This window comes from Aotus nancymaae, unplaced genomic scaffold (genome assembly GCF_030222135.1).
Source record: "Aotus nancymaae isolate 86718 unplaced genomic scaffold, 86718_ANA_hifiasm-v0.15.2.pri h1tg000030l, whole genome shotgun sequence".
Classification (NCBI taxonomy): Eukaryota; Metazoa; Chordata; class Mammalia; order Primates; family Aotidae; genus Aotus; species Aotus nancymaae.
The window spans coordinates 37905890-37919802 of record NW_026988443.1 but is presented as its reverse complement, the minus strand read 5'-3'; the positions used below and the strand labels follow the sequence as shown (position 1 = coordinate 37919802).

Below are 13913 nucleotides of genomic sequence, written 5' to 3'. Positions count from 1 at the left end.
AATTAGAGTTTGGCCTTATCTTGATCTATAGATTGTGGTCAGATGCTTAGAAATGCAACATGAATTTTCATATTTGCTTTATTTTCTAACATTTTTAGAAGGTGGAAGGAAACTGCTATGTAAGAGATAAAAAGGTTATAAAGCAAAGAAGCCTTTTTCCCCAGAGAAAAAGTAATAAATAAACACCCATTCCAAAGTTGGACGTGGCTTTGATTCTGCAGGTAATTTAGGTAGCACTGAACCTTGTCTATTTAGAAACCCATGAAAGACACAGATGCTGAATTCCATTAACAACTTGGCATCTTGGTGCTTCACTTCAGCTGATAAAACCATGTGCTCTACATGGGTTATGCTCATAATCTTATTACCTGTTAACAGGATTTGTGCTTGGAACTCTCAGGGACCTGTTCTCCAGTTCACCCACATGCCCAATGTCAAATGCATTTTGATAACGGTTGGTTCAGACAGAAAATAAGGCCCACTAACCTGCTTAAAGAAGTTTTACAATATCTTCCAGAAACATTTCTCAGCTTGTAATTCAGAAATTCCATGTAAACATGGCTTCTTCTAAATCTAGTTAAGCAACTGGATACAAGTCAGGATTCAGGAAAAAAGCCAGTTGAATAACCTGAACTTATTGATATACCAAGAATCAAATCCCCTCTGTCTTGTTGAGAAATGGCACATCATGGATTGCACCGCTCAAGATCTCACTTCTGGGGGAAAGCTGAATGATTCATTGGTCCCATTTTATATAATCAAGGAGGAAGTTTCACGTGTGGGAGATGTCATTTTGAAGAGGGAAACAGGCTAGGGAAATGCATGCTGGTAATTCAGTCATTACGAACTACATACGATGGGTAGGTTAGTCAATAGATTGAGACTGATGGTGAAACTCAAGCCAGTGTTGACAGAGGTCTGAGTCACATAACCTAGGTGCCTCTCAGGTTGCTTGAACTCTACATATCCCAAACCAAACGCTTAATCATTCTTGTAGCAGGCTCTGTTGGTACCTTAGTCAGAGTCTCAGGTATCACCGCTTCACAGGGCAGACAACCATCGTTGCCTCTTCTCCCTGGATGAGGGCTTTCCCCAAAGGCACAGGAGGCAGCTCTGCTTAGCACATGGTAGCCCAGGAGGGTTGGGGGATTGATGTCCCTGGCAGCAGCCCTCAGTCAGTCAAGAATGGGATCGGCGTATCCACTCCCCAGCTCCCGTATCTTTCTCTGAGGCCTTACGCATTTTTACACTAGTTTCTAGTGTTTCCTAGTGGGACTATGCTCTAGTCTCTCGTGAAAGCATCTGGCTGGATAAGATAATGGCTGCCTTCCCCCCGCCGTCGTATTTCCTCACTTTTCTACTGGTGTTTCCTGTACCTCTCAAAATAAACCAATTTCAGCTTGATTTCTTGCCTCAGCATCAGCATCTGGGGAAATCAACAATAAACCACCCACTCACCTACTCTCATTCAGCCACGTCACTGAGAAGCAGACACCAATCTTCTGTTCCCAAGTGAAACGCCTGGACCTGAGGAAGGAAGCTTTGAGTTCCCAGCCTTGGTTTAGTCTCTGCATTCTTCTCTCTCCTTACCAAGACTCATCCATGCTTCTTGGTGCATGAGGCCTTTTCACACTTAGTGGGGATATACGGGTTTATATCCACATAAGACAACATGAGCGGCCACCATCCTCTGCTAGGCTGACTTGCTTTAACTAAAGGTTATCTTTAGCAAGTCCCTTTTCAAATGACAACTGCTATATTCTTTGTGCTTCTATTAAAGTCACTTAAATACAGTCATTGCCGGATAACAATACATCAGTCAATGATGGGTCACATGTATGAAAGTGGTCTTATTAGATTATAATAGAGCTGTCTCATACAGGGATACCATTTTAAATCTTTTATGCTGTATTATTTTATGGTATCTTTTCTATGTTTAGATATGCAAATATTTACTGTTGTGTTACAATTGCTTACAGTATTCAATACAGTAACAGGCTATACAGGTTTGTAGCCTAGGTGCAAGAGGCAACGTCATATAGAATAGGTGTGCAGTAGAATATACCATCTAGATTTGTAGAAGTGCCCTCTATGATGTTTGCACAATGACTAAATCATCTCATGATGCATTTCTCAGAAGGTATCTCCATCATTAAGTGACATGACTGTAAACGGTTTGTGTGAATATGTGTACGTGCGCATAGTATTCCCAGTTTTGTCAATGGAACCTGTAGAATTCCTTATTATTTAGATTATATGGGTTTATATCCACAGAAGACAATGTGAGCAGCCACCATCCTCTGCTAGGCTGACTAGCTTTAACTAAAGGTTCTCTTTAGCAAGTCCCTTTTCAAACGACAACTGCATATAATCTTTGTGCTTCTATTAAAGTTACTTAAGTACAGTCATTTCTGGATAATAATATATCAGTCAATGAAGGGCAACATATATGAAAGTGGTCTCATCAGATTATAATGGAGCTGTTATTATTTTAGTGATGATCAGGGTGATACAGTCCTAGTCACAGGGGTCACAAGATAATCATTCATATGTTGGGAGAATGAGACTGGGTACATATTTAGTAGCAAATAAGGACTCAGGACGTTGTCCCCAACTCAGCTAAATCTCCCAGCGCCACTGCTGCTGGGAGGAGACGTAGCCCCTCCATTAAGATGCTGGCAGGGTGGTCACACCTATGAGAAATGACCCAAAGAATGACTGGGAATGTTGTGGGAAGAGGGCTCAGGAAAATGAAAAGCCCCAAAGAAATCAAGAAGCAAATGGAAACTTTGCCCTTTTAAAATGCCATGCATAGTCAATTATACATTTGTGAGTCAATTATGCATTTGTAAGTCAATTACAAAAAAGAAAACAGATGAGTTTTAAGACTTCTAATGCACAATGTTGGAAAGGGCTTCAATTTAGGAGAACAATAATTTTTAAAAATGGTTTTAGGTCAAATGAGGAAAGAAGGCTTCCAAAATGCCTCCTGGGAATTAAATTAAAAATGAGTAAACTAATTTTATTTGCAGCTTAAATAAAACTCCCCTGAAATGTTTAATGGGCACCTACCTTCTTGAGGTATATTCTAGAGAAAACTCAATTTGCAATTATAGGCTAAGGAGATTAATGAATCACTGCATTTTATTTGTATTAGAACCAGTGATTAGAAAGAAATTTTTTCTGAGCTAGACTCACAGTGATCTAGCTGAAAAAAAGGAGGCTGAGCTTTTTCACTGATATGCTTTAGCAGCCTTTACATTTCCTTAAGTTCAGGGGCTAAAGTGACACATATTTATACGAAGATGGTGCTAAGCACAGTGCGTGGCATATAGTAGGAGCCTCATAAACATACAGAAAATAGATAAACCTACAACAATATTTCAACTGTGCGTATTTCAAATAAATGGGCAGGAGGTAAGATTATGCTTCCGGAGGCAACAACTGTGTTTTCTTTGCCTTGATACCTCCAGGATGCAAACAGCATGTGCTGAATGAATCCACTTGCATCTGAGCAAAGGAAAATGGAAGTTTCTGTTTGCCTTGCTTACTGCAGTAATCCTGCTCCTAGAGGGCTGCCTGGCACACAGTAGGTACTCAAATTTATCTGTTGAATAAACATGGTGGAAAGAATGAGAAATCCTTCAAAGGCCAAGACCAATTTTAGAAAATTCAGCTTTCATCAGACATTTGATGTATGTGTTTCATTAAGTTACTTTTTATAATGCAATTATTGTTACGTAATAGTCATAAACTAACTTTAACAGCAGCAGCTATGGACAATGTATAAGACACTTTGTATGTATTATCTCTTTTAAACTGTACAATACTCTATTGAGGTAGCTTCTGTTATTTTCATTGATAGATAAGAAAATTCAATTCTAGAAGAGTGTCTTGTTACAGAAGCCTCAGCTAGAAAGACGCAGAGCTGGCTGGGTGCCTTGGCTCACACCTGTAATCTCAGCACTTTGGGAGGCAGAGGTAGATGGATCACCTAAGGTCAGGAGTTTGAGACCAGCTTGGCCAATATGGTGAAACCCTATCTCTACTAAAAATAAAAAAATTAGCCAGGCGTGGTGGTGTGTGCACCTGTAGTCCCAGCTACTTGGGAGGCTGAGGCAAGAGAATTGCTTGAACCTGAGAGGAGGAGGATGCAGTGAGCTGAGATTGTGCCACTGTACTCCAGCCTGGATGACAGAGCAAGACTCTGTCTCAAAAAAATAAATAAATAAATAAAGAGAAAGAGAAAGAAAAGAAAAGAAAGAAAGAGAGAGAGAAAGAAAAGAAAAGAAAGGCAGGCATGGCTGGGGTTCCATGCTAACGTGGGCTCCTCCAGGGCTGAGCTTGAGACAAAGACTTGAGAGCAGGTGGGTTTTGTGGGGTGTGGGAGATTCAGGGAGCAGGTGTGAAAGGGAAGAAGAAGTATGTGGCTGAGCTGGTACCACTGGGGACCACGGCAGCTCAGTCCCACTGGGGACTGCAGAGGGTACATCTCAGAATTGCCCTTCCATAGACAGGGGTCTGGGCATTGATCCATTGGTCCTAGTCCTCACCGGCTGGAGGCCACCTCTGGAGACATTAAGTTCCTTGCTTTGGGGCTGCCGCGTGCTGGAAAACAACTTTCTTGGCCCTGGAAAAGCAGGGAGAAGTTGCTGATAGAAGATGGGAGTGCCCACTGCAGCTGCAGCCAAGATCCAGGTGGGCTGAGGGCACACGGCTCAAGGGCATCAAAAGCATCGGTTACTTGTTCTAACTTTGAACTGTGCACCTTCAGAATCCTTTTTTATTTTTAACTAAGCAGCTATATTTCCTCCTGCTGAGAGAAGAGCCGGGAGGAACGCAATGTGGTACCAACCACAGCCTCTGCCTCTGAGGTGCTTGTAAACCTAATTTGGGAGAAAGGAATATGCCTGTGAAAAATTAGATAACAAGCCGCTATTAGTAAAGAACAACTCAGTGCACAGAGTACGGTACTTATGCAAATAAAAATATTTGCTAAGATATTACCTTCCTACAGCTGCTGTAACAGATTATCACAGACTCAGCGGCTTAAAGCAACACAAATGTATTCTCTTACAGTGCTGGAGGTCAGGAGTCTAAAATGAATCCACAGGGCTACGTTCCTTCTGGTGACACGAGGTTCCCTCACCTTTTCCTGCTTCTTTGTGCTGCTGGCATCTCTTGGCACATGGCCCCTTCCTCCATCTTCAAAGCCAGCAGGACAGCATCGCCTTCCCTCTCCGACCGCTGGTGACCCTCTTCTAAGGACCTTTGTGGTTATATGGGGCCTATCAGGCTAACCTCTGTAAATCAAGATTCTTAATCCTATCTCCAGAGGCCCTTTTGCAATCGAAGCTAACATTCATAGGCCCCAGGAATTAGTATGTGCATATCTTTCAGGGGGATGGTGGATAAGCATTTTTCAGCCTACACAGCTACTTACAAAGCTAGTCTATCCATATTCTTTCGGTCTTTCTTGTTTTTCTGAAAGAATGCACATAGAATTGTTAAGATTTTTTTTTCTTTTGAGAGAGAGAGGAATGGGGACTTCAGAAAATGACAGGAGATTTCTACTTTCATATTGTGCTGTTAGTGACCTGCTTTTATTTTTACCATCCGCATCTTTTACTTTTATTTTGCTAAAAGAAAAATGGTAACTTGGTTATCTGGATCCTGAGGTTATGGGCTATTTTGTTTTCTGCTTTAGACATTTCTGTGTTATCAACATGACCTAATGAATGTTTTTGAAAATTATGATTCATCCATAAAATAAACCGTCATATAGCCATTAAAGAGAATGAGGAAGAACTATATATACAGCGTCCAAGAGATACTGCTGGTGAGGAACACAGAATGCAGTACTGGCTGTAAAGAAGGCTTCCACTTCTGCAAAACAGAGCACAGAAAGGATGTACATGTTTGTTTGTTTCCTGTTTTTGAGTCGGAGTCTCGCTCTGTCGCCCAGGCTGGAGTGCAGTGGCACGATCTCAGCTCACTGCAACCTCCGCCTCCTGGGTTGAAGTGATTCTCCTGCCTCAGCCTCCCAAGCAGCTGCGACTACAGGCACACACCACTACGCCTGGCTAATTTTTTTTTATTTGTAGTAGAGATAGGGTTTCACCACGCTAGCCAGGATGGTCTGGATCTCCTGACCTCATGATCCACCTGCCTCAGCCTCCCACAGTGCCGGGATTACAGGTGAGAGCCACCGTGCATGGCCCATGTTTGTTTCTTAACACGATTTCTGGGAAGACACAGTGGCTGTCCTGGGGAAGGGTACTAAGGAAGATTTTGGCAGAGAGGAGGAATTTTTACTATATACTCCTTTGAAATGTTTGGTGTGTGTGTTTGTGTGTGGGGGGGTGTGCATGCATGTCTATGTCATAAAAAGAAAGTACTAAATGATATGTTCAATACAGCAATAATAAGAACAATATTAGTCAAGTTCTTGTGGGCTGCAAGCATTTTACATGGATCACTTAGTCCTTCATAAAATTCTGTGACGCTGTTGACCCTCACAGATAAGAAAACTGAATGACAATGATTTAAGCACAACCAATGAATGAATCAACAAATGGATAAATGTGTTGGGAGAAGTAAGAAATAAAGTCAGGCAGAAAGGACAGACCATTATTGAAGGCTGCATTGAGAACTTGGGAAATTTGTTTTTTGGTTGCTACGACTAGTGGGGGATCTTGTTGGCTTTCTGCAGGTGGAGCAACGGATGCTTAACGTTGTGAAATGGGAAGAGTTCCCTCAAGAAGAATGATCTCATTTTGTATTTCACTCTTAACCATTCACGTAGGTGGGAAACTTCTTTAGAATTTTCTGAGCCAAGAACCTAACTCTGTGCATGAACTTTTTTTGTGTGATTTTAATCTGCACTGAATTTTGTTTCAGTCTCATGTTCATCTGTACCTAGGCTTTTCTTTTTTCCAACATCTCTTTTACAGAATGTTTTCTAAATCATCTTACTTCTCCTAAATTCAAGTTGATTTGTTATACAGATGTGCAAACATTAGACTATATCATTATATCTTTCTGTGTAGTCATGCCTGAACATTTAAAGTATGAATTCTTTTACTGTAAATCACATTCCTATTATTCTTACTTTATATTAAAGTCATGACATAATACTGAGTTTTTTGTATCTAGGTAATAATATTATCTATGGATGTCATGTTAGTGGAGAAGCTTTATGATGTTCTTCATCACAACGGATATCCTGGGACCAAGCAGGCTTGTGTGAGATAGCCCGGAAGTGATACTTCCAGTGGGGACTGCCTACTCCTCCAAGGGTATCTAAATTTACATTATTTTTAAAGATAGTTGGGTAAACTAAACATATACTCTATTTTCTCCAAGCCTCAGGATTCCAAGGCTGTGACTTCCATTCTAGGAAATGGTGAGTCATTGTGAAGCAGGGGGTGACCCACACAACTCCTGCTTTGCTAATCTGTCCTAAAGAGTCCATTTTTCTCCAAAACACTAACCTCATATAGTGTACCTTAGCTTTTCATTCTCACAAGACATATTATTTCATTATAACAAAATGGGGCTAACCTGAGCCATGAGCTAGTGTGTGTATGTGGTTGCTAGGTAACCAATTTGCCCCTTGGGCTTCGGAAGCAGCTGAGGGTGTTAAATATCACATTATAAATCAGGGTGGCTAGGGGAGCTCAGACATGCTTTAAGAAGCAGCGTCCTCCTGAAGGGCAGATTGTAACTGGTTATTGATGAGATTAAAAAATAGAACTTAAATCAAATTAATTTGAAAATTTGAATCCATAAGCAAGGGGAAGGGGACATATCTAAGTTTAATAGAAATGGGATAGAAGAGAAGAAAATGTAGTCTCATTACATAAATTAGGTGATACGATTAAATCCAAAGAAGACTAAGAATGAAACTGCATATTAATAATGATGCTGATTGGTGTAACTTTGGACTCCCTGCCAGATTCCTGCTGCGTGCTGGGCACCGTGCTAATGCCTGACTCTAGTCATGCCATCCAAACAGCACCAACTTACAAGGTAGATATTGGCACTGTTTTATCAATGAGAACAATGAGTTGCAGTGGTCTACCTAGGTTTGCCATGCACACATCATGCCAAACTGACTGTCCTTCCAGGAGAGAGCTGATGGGGCAAGTGATGAGAAGGCCATAGACATGATGTATGTTAATTTCCACAAGAGGAATTGGTCTGCACTATTTCTGTGGACTGATAAATGCAGTTTGGCTGATAGAGCTTGATGGATTTAAGGAATCCTGGAAAACCACCTTCTTGTGATACAAGAACAACACACTAGTGGGAGCTGTATTGAAGGTGAATCACTCTTTCTGTCCTGTCAATAATTAATTATTGTCAATAATTACTTGTTGTCAATAGATTAATCTTGTCAATAATTGGTGAGGATGAGCTTCTGTATGGCACAAAACTGAGAGAGACGGTAAACTATATGGCCAACAGGTGGCGCTCTGGGAGCCAGACAGTTTCACTACGTCAGCAGCAGCAGCAGCAGCAAGATGATGAAATAATATTAGGCTAGTTTGCAAAATCAAAGTGCAAAGTAATCTCCTGGATGAAAATCCCTCCAAATTTGACCTCTAACACCTATGTACACTACGAGGAAATATACAATAACAAAGAAAAAAGAAAGCAACATCTACATTCAGGAAACATTCTTTTTTCTTTTGAAAAGTCATTCCTTTGGTGGCCCCTGGAGCCCCAGGACTACTTCTCAAGGCCTCAAGCTCTGGAGGGATCTCAGATGAACATGAGAGTGAAATGAATATATTCAGTGCACATTAAAATCATACAAAAAATGTTTATACGTAGAGCTATGTTCTTGGCTCAGAGAATTATAAACAAGGTCTTCACCTACATGAATGCTTGAGAGTCAAGCACAAAATGAGATAATTCTTTGTTGAGGAAACTGTTCAACAGACTACGTTCAAATTCTAGCTCTGCTACTTACCAGCCACACATTCTTGGTAAGACTGCTGATCCTCTCTGTGCCTCTATTTTTTAAAAGTCTATAAAATGGGAATATTACGGGTATATACACTTCACAAGGTTGTTGTGAGGATTAAAAGATATAATTTGCATAATTTGCTTCATAAAGGGCATGCTTAGGAAACACCAGCAATTTATTTTTTATTTTTTATTATTATTATTTTTTATTTTGAGACAGAGTCTCACTCTGTTGCCCGGGCTGGAATGCAGTGGTACAATTTTGGCTCACTGCGACCTCTGCCTACCGGGTTCAAGTGATTCTCCCACCTCAGCCTCCTGAGTATTGGGGACTACAGGCACTCACCACCATGCCTGGCTAATTTTTTGTATTTTTATCTAACCTTTTTTCTTTTTCTTTTTTTTTTTGAGATGGAATCTCGTTCTGTCACCCAGGCTGGAATGCAGTGGCACAATCTTGGCTCACTGCAACCTGTGCCTCCCAGGCCTCAAGTGATCTATTCACCTCAGCCTCCCAAAGTACCGGGATTACAGATGTGAGCCACTGCACCTGGCCAACACCAGCAATTTCTATCATTGGAAGGAGCAATGATACTAATAGACTAGCCTACAGGACCAAATTTTAAAGTAATCCCGGTAGGCTTGAGTGCATTTCAAGTGTAGGTACAGGCCATTCTAAACCAGAGCAGCAAGTGGGCCAAATGGAAAAAGTGTGGGTTGATGGGACTCAGTTTCATGCTTGATTCTACGTAGTATCTTGCATTTGCCTATATTTGATCCTGTTGTCAGGAATCAAAATGCAAGATACTACGTAGAATCAAGTAGTCAGAACCCCACTGTGGTAAAGGATCAAAGAATGGAGAACACAGGTATGAGATGGTTATAATTAGGTTGGTGCAAAAATAATTGCCATTACTTTCAATGGCAAAAACTGTAATTACTTTTGCTCCAACCTACTACATCTTGAAAGCAATGGGGAGAGCCCAGAGTTGCCAAATTGCATTTCAGGAAGCTTTACAGGAAGTTTCCTCTAGGAGGTACCACTCACAGAGCTCCCCACTATGACTCCATCCTGGAGTTGAGCCATCTGGTACCCCTCCCTACTCACAGGCCACTGTGCGAGATCTGAGAAGCCTGCCTGAGAAAACAAACTTCCTGCATCAGAGCGGCAGAAAGCCAGACACTTGATCTCTAGCATCTGTGTTCACTGTGAGAAAATTTACAATGAGAAGAAAAAGGGCAGCCACACAGACGTTTCTGGATCGATTTCTTTAAAAGTCATTTCTGTCGTGGCCGTCAAGGAGTCCCAAGACTCCCTGTAAGTTTTCTCTGATATCTGTTAAAGCCTTTCCAAAAAAAGAAAAACAAAACGCAATCTCTGAATTCTCCAGGCCTAAGCATGCTCCTTCCCTTCTAATTTTTGGCAGTATTATAAGCAAGGCATGATGAGGGAACAATGGAGAAAACAGACACAACCATTAGGCACCATACAGTTCTAGAGAATCAGTAAGGTAAAGTTTTGCATCATATAGGTAGGTTTTTGGTGTTTGTTCTTACGATATCCTAGTTACATCACTAATTTAAACTTGAGAACATTTGAGAATGAATTCGGTACAGCCTCCTTTTGTTTGTTCACTCTCACAGCTGTTTGACTGCCTGCTGGTGTCAGGCACTGTGCTAAATGCAGCGGGTCAAATGGCGAGGACAAAACCAAGGAGTCTGTGCTCTCCTGGAGCCGAGTCTAGTGTGGGTTAGTTTGGACTTCCTCACAACATGGTAGCTTTTGAGCAGATGGACTCCAAAAGCAAGATTCCCAGTGAACAAGGAGAAAGCTACATGGCCTTTTATGACCTCATCTCAGAAGTCACACATCATTCTACTGGTTACAAGTGAGTCCTTGGTCCACTTAGATCCAAGAGGATGAGACAAAGTCCCCATATCTCAATGTCAAGGTCACACTGAAGAAGACCATGTGGGATGGGAGAGACACATAATGGTTGCCTTTGAGAAAGTCAATCTGATAGATGGGAGAATCTGAAAGGACTATGGTATGCAAATACACTTTGGACCAAAATTTTTCTTAAGATCTATCTTTAGTACACAGATTTCTATGAATTAACTCCAGCTATATTTACTTCCAACCGTGTCATTATAGATGTAACATATTTCAAAATAATTGACAGTTTACAAAGTACTCTTAATTGATCATCATAATAAGCCTGCTAATTATTAGGACGAAATATTATCACCCACACTGTTTAGACAAGGAAACTAAGACCCAAATTCTCATAGCCAAAAAAAGGAGCATGTTCAGGATTTGAGTCCGGAATTAACTATTCTTTCTACAGAAACAAACCATCTACTGACACATGCCGTGGCAATGGAAAATCATAATTTATGGTCTGATGGTCTTTGTATCCTTTTTAGGATATAAAGCATTTGAATGGTCTATGGGTTTCAGTGTTAGCTGCATCATTTATGTGAGAATATGAAACAGCCATTGTTTTAAATAGCATCCATTATGGACTGAACATAAAGACTATTTCCAAATTGCTTCCAACATTTTTTTGTCCTATCTTGCAAATAATTAAGGGTTAGCAACTTTAAAATTAATTCTAGTGGTAGAGCTATGCATCTGGTTTAATGGGCACCATAAATCAATCCCATGAGATAAAATCTATTTTAAGAACTCTTCTGAAAAGGTGCTATTTCAAAGAAGGCATTGTATTATTTTCTCTCTCTTTGGAGCAGCAGTCCAAGCTCTCATATTCCAAACTCTGAGCAACTTTTAGCATCAATTATGAACATGTTAGAAGTGCAAAAATGCACATTCTTGGGCCCCATTTCAGGTCTACTGCAGTTAATTGAATGGTGGCTCCCTAAAATTAGGACATGCTTCCATGTCCTAATCCCTGGAACCTGCACATAAACCTTATTTGACAAAAAGTGGGGGTGGGCCTTTGCAGATGTAATTAAGCATCTCGAGATGAGGTGAGATCATCCTGGATTATCCAGGGAAGTCCTAAATCCAATAGCAAATGTCCTTATAAGAGAAAGGCAGAGGGACATTCGAGAAAGAGAAGAGGAGAAGGCCATGTGAAAACAAAGGCAGAGATGAAAGTGACACAGCCAAGGTCATGGAATCCCTGGAGCCATCAGGAACTGGAAGAGGCAAGGGAGGATCCTCCCCTGGAGGCTTTAAAGGGAGCATACCTTGGCAACACCTTCATTTTGACTTCTGAGTTGGTCCAAGCATTGTGTATTCTTGTTGGCCTGATTTTGGCTTCTGGCTTCCAGAAGTTAGAGAATAGATTTCTGTTGTTTTAAACCATCAACATTACAGTGATTTGTTATGGTAGCCCTAGAAAATTAATATACCTAACTGAGTTAGAAACCAGGCTAGTAGGCCTAGCAATGAGTACTTTCACAAGTCCTCCTAGGGATTTTGATGTACACTCAAGGTTTGGATATACTGGTCTAGAGTAATTGAATAAATGGCTCTACTTGTGGCCTGCTAAAGACATAGGCATTTTTTTCCCCAAGACAATAGAAGCCTCCCCCGGACCTGCAAATAGACCAGTGTGGGCATTGAACATCTGGGGCAAGACTAGAGTCTCTCAGCCGATAAGTAAATTGTTCCAGGTCAGCTCTCTATAGCTTTCTCTCTGGGGGAATCTCCTCATTTATAAACAAATGTTTCTTTAGCTGTATGAATGTGGACAGGGCAAACTGCCAGGCACTGCAGTTACAAGTAGGACTAAGATTTGATTCTTGCCATCAAGAGTCCTGCCAACTCCTGGGAGAAACAGGACAAGGAGATACAGAGATAAACAACTCCATCTTTAGCTTCACATAGGCATAATGTCTTTGACACACTCTCCTAACTTATTAAATAAGCAACTCTTCAAGCTATAAGTGGATCTCTCACTGAATTCCTCCTAAGCACTGAGGTGGTGTTAAATCAACACCAGCACGCTCTCATAGCTAAAATACAAGATGCTGTTTTCCAGTGAATAATGAATCCTGCTTCTCCCCCATGCTCATCTTCCTTACAGATTAGTTTGCATAGCAAGAACAACTAGACACTATAAAAGTCACAACAGAGCAGAGGGATATTCACTGTGAATGTACACTTTCTAGTTTTTTCTCAGAGCGTCTGAGGGGACCTTGAGAGAAATCAAATGCATCAAGACTAAGTGAGAACATAACTTGGCTTCTGTAGCTAATGAGAAATGCTCTCTGCTTTCCATCGAAGGGTTGAACCTCTTAACTGGTTTAAATTCAGCATAAAGGTGGTGGGGTGTCTTTGATTAAGAGGGTGTATCCCCTTTTAATCAAAGTGAGAAATGTACTACTGCGATCCTCAAAGGACTTGGGGAAACACAATTTCGTGGGAGAGGTGTGTCCCCAAAGAAGGAGGGGTTGCCCATGGCCGAGGAGGGACATGCTAGGGAGTGGGGGTAGCGGATGGGATGAGATCAGGAAGGGCCAGAGTGAGGGCACAGATCACAGCTGGAGGCTTTTGAGCCAAGGCTGCCTGGCTTCCAAATTCTGCACCACCACTCAGTAGCTGTGTGATCATGGGCAAGTTATTTAATTTCACAGAGCCTCAGTTTCCTCAGCTGTAACCTGGGACAATGACAGAAGCGACCTGAAAGGGTCACTGTGAGGATTAAAAAGGTAAAATCATGAAAAGTTCTACTGACGAATCCTGGTAACACATGTCTTGTTTTTCCCAGCCTCCACCTACTCCTGCTCCTCCCCTTATGTCATCATCATCATCATCATCATCTGTGATGCATCTCATATCCTTGCAGTCCCAGGGTTTAAATGTGATTCTCCTCCTTCAGTTGCTGTGTATCCTCAGAAAAGGCATGCACCTCAGGAAGCCACCTGTCAATGGTCACCCTACCTTCACCTTGCTGGCGGGTGAGGATTAG

General features: G+C 41.3%; 1 protein-coding gene across 1 annotated transcript in view; it reads right to left on the bottom strand.

Moving 5' to 3' along the window:
• CDH13 (cadherin 13) overlaps window positions 1–13913 on the bottom strand; it is a 1193479-nt gene that overhangs the window by 387310 nt on the left and 792256 nt on the right. The gene's annotated exons all lie outside the window — the stretch shown is intronic.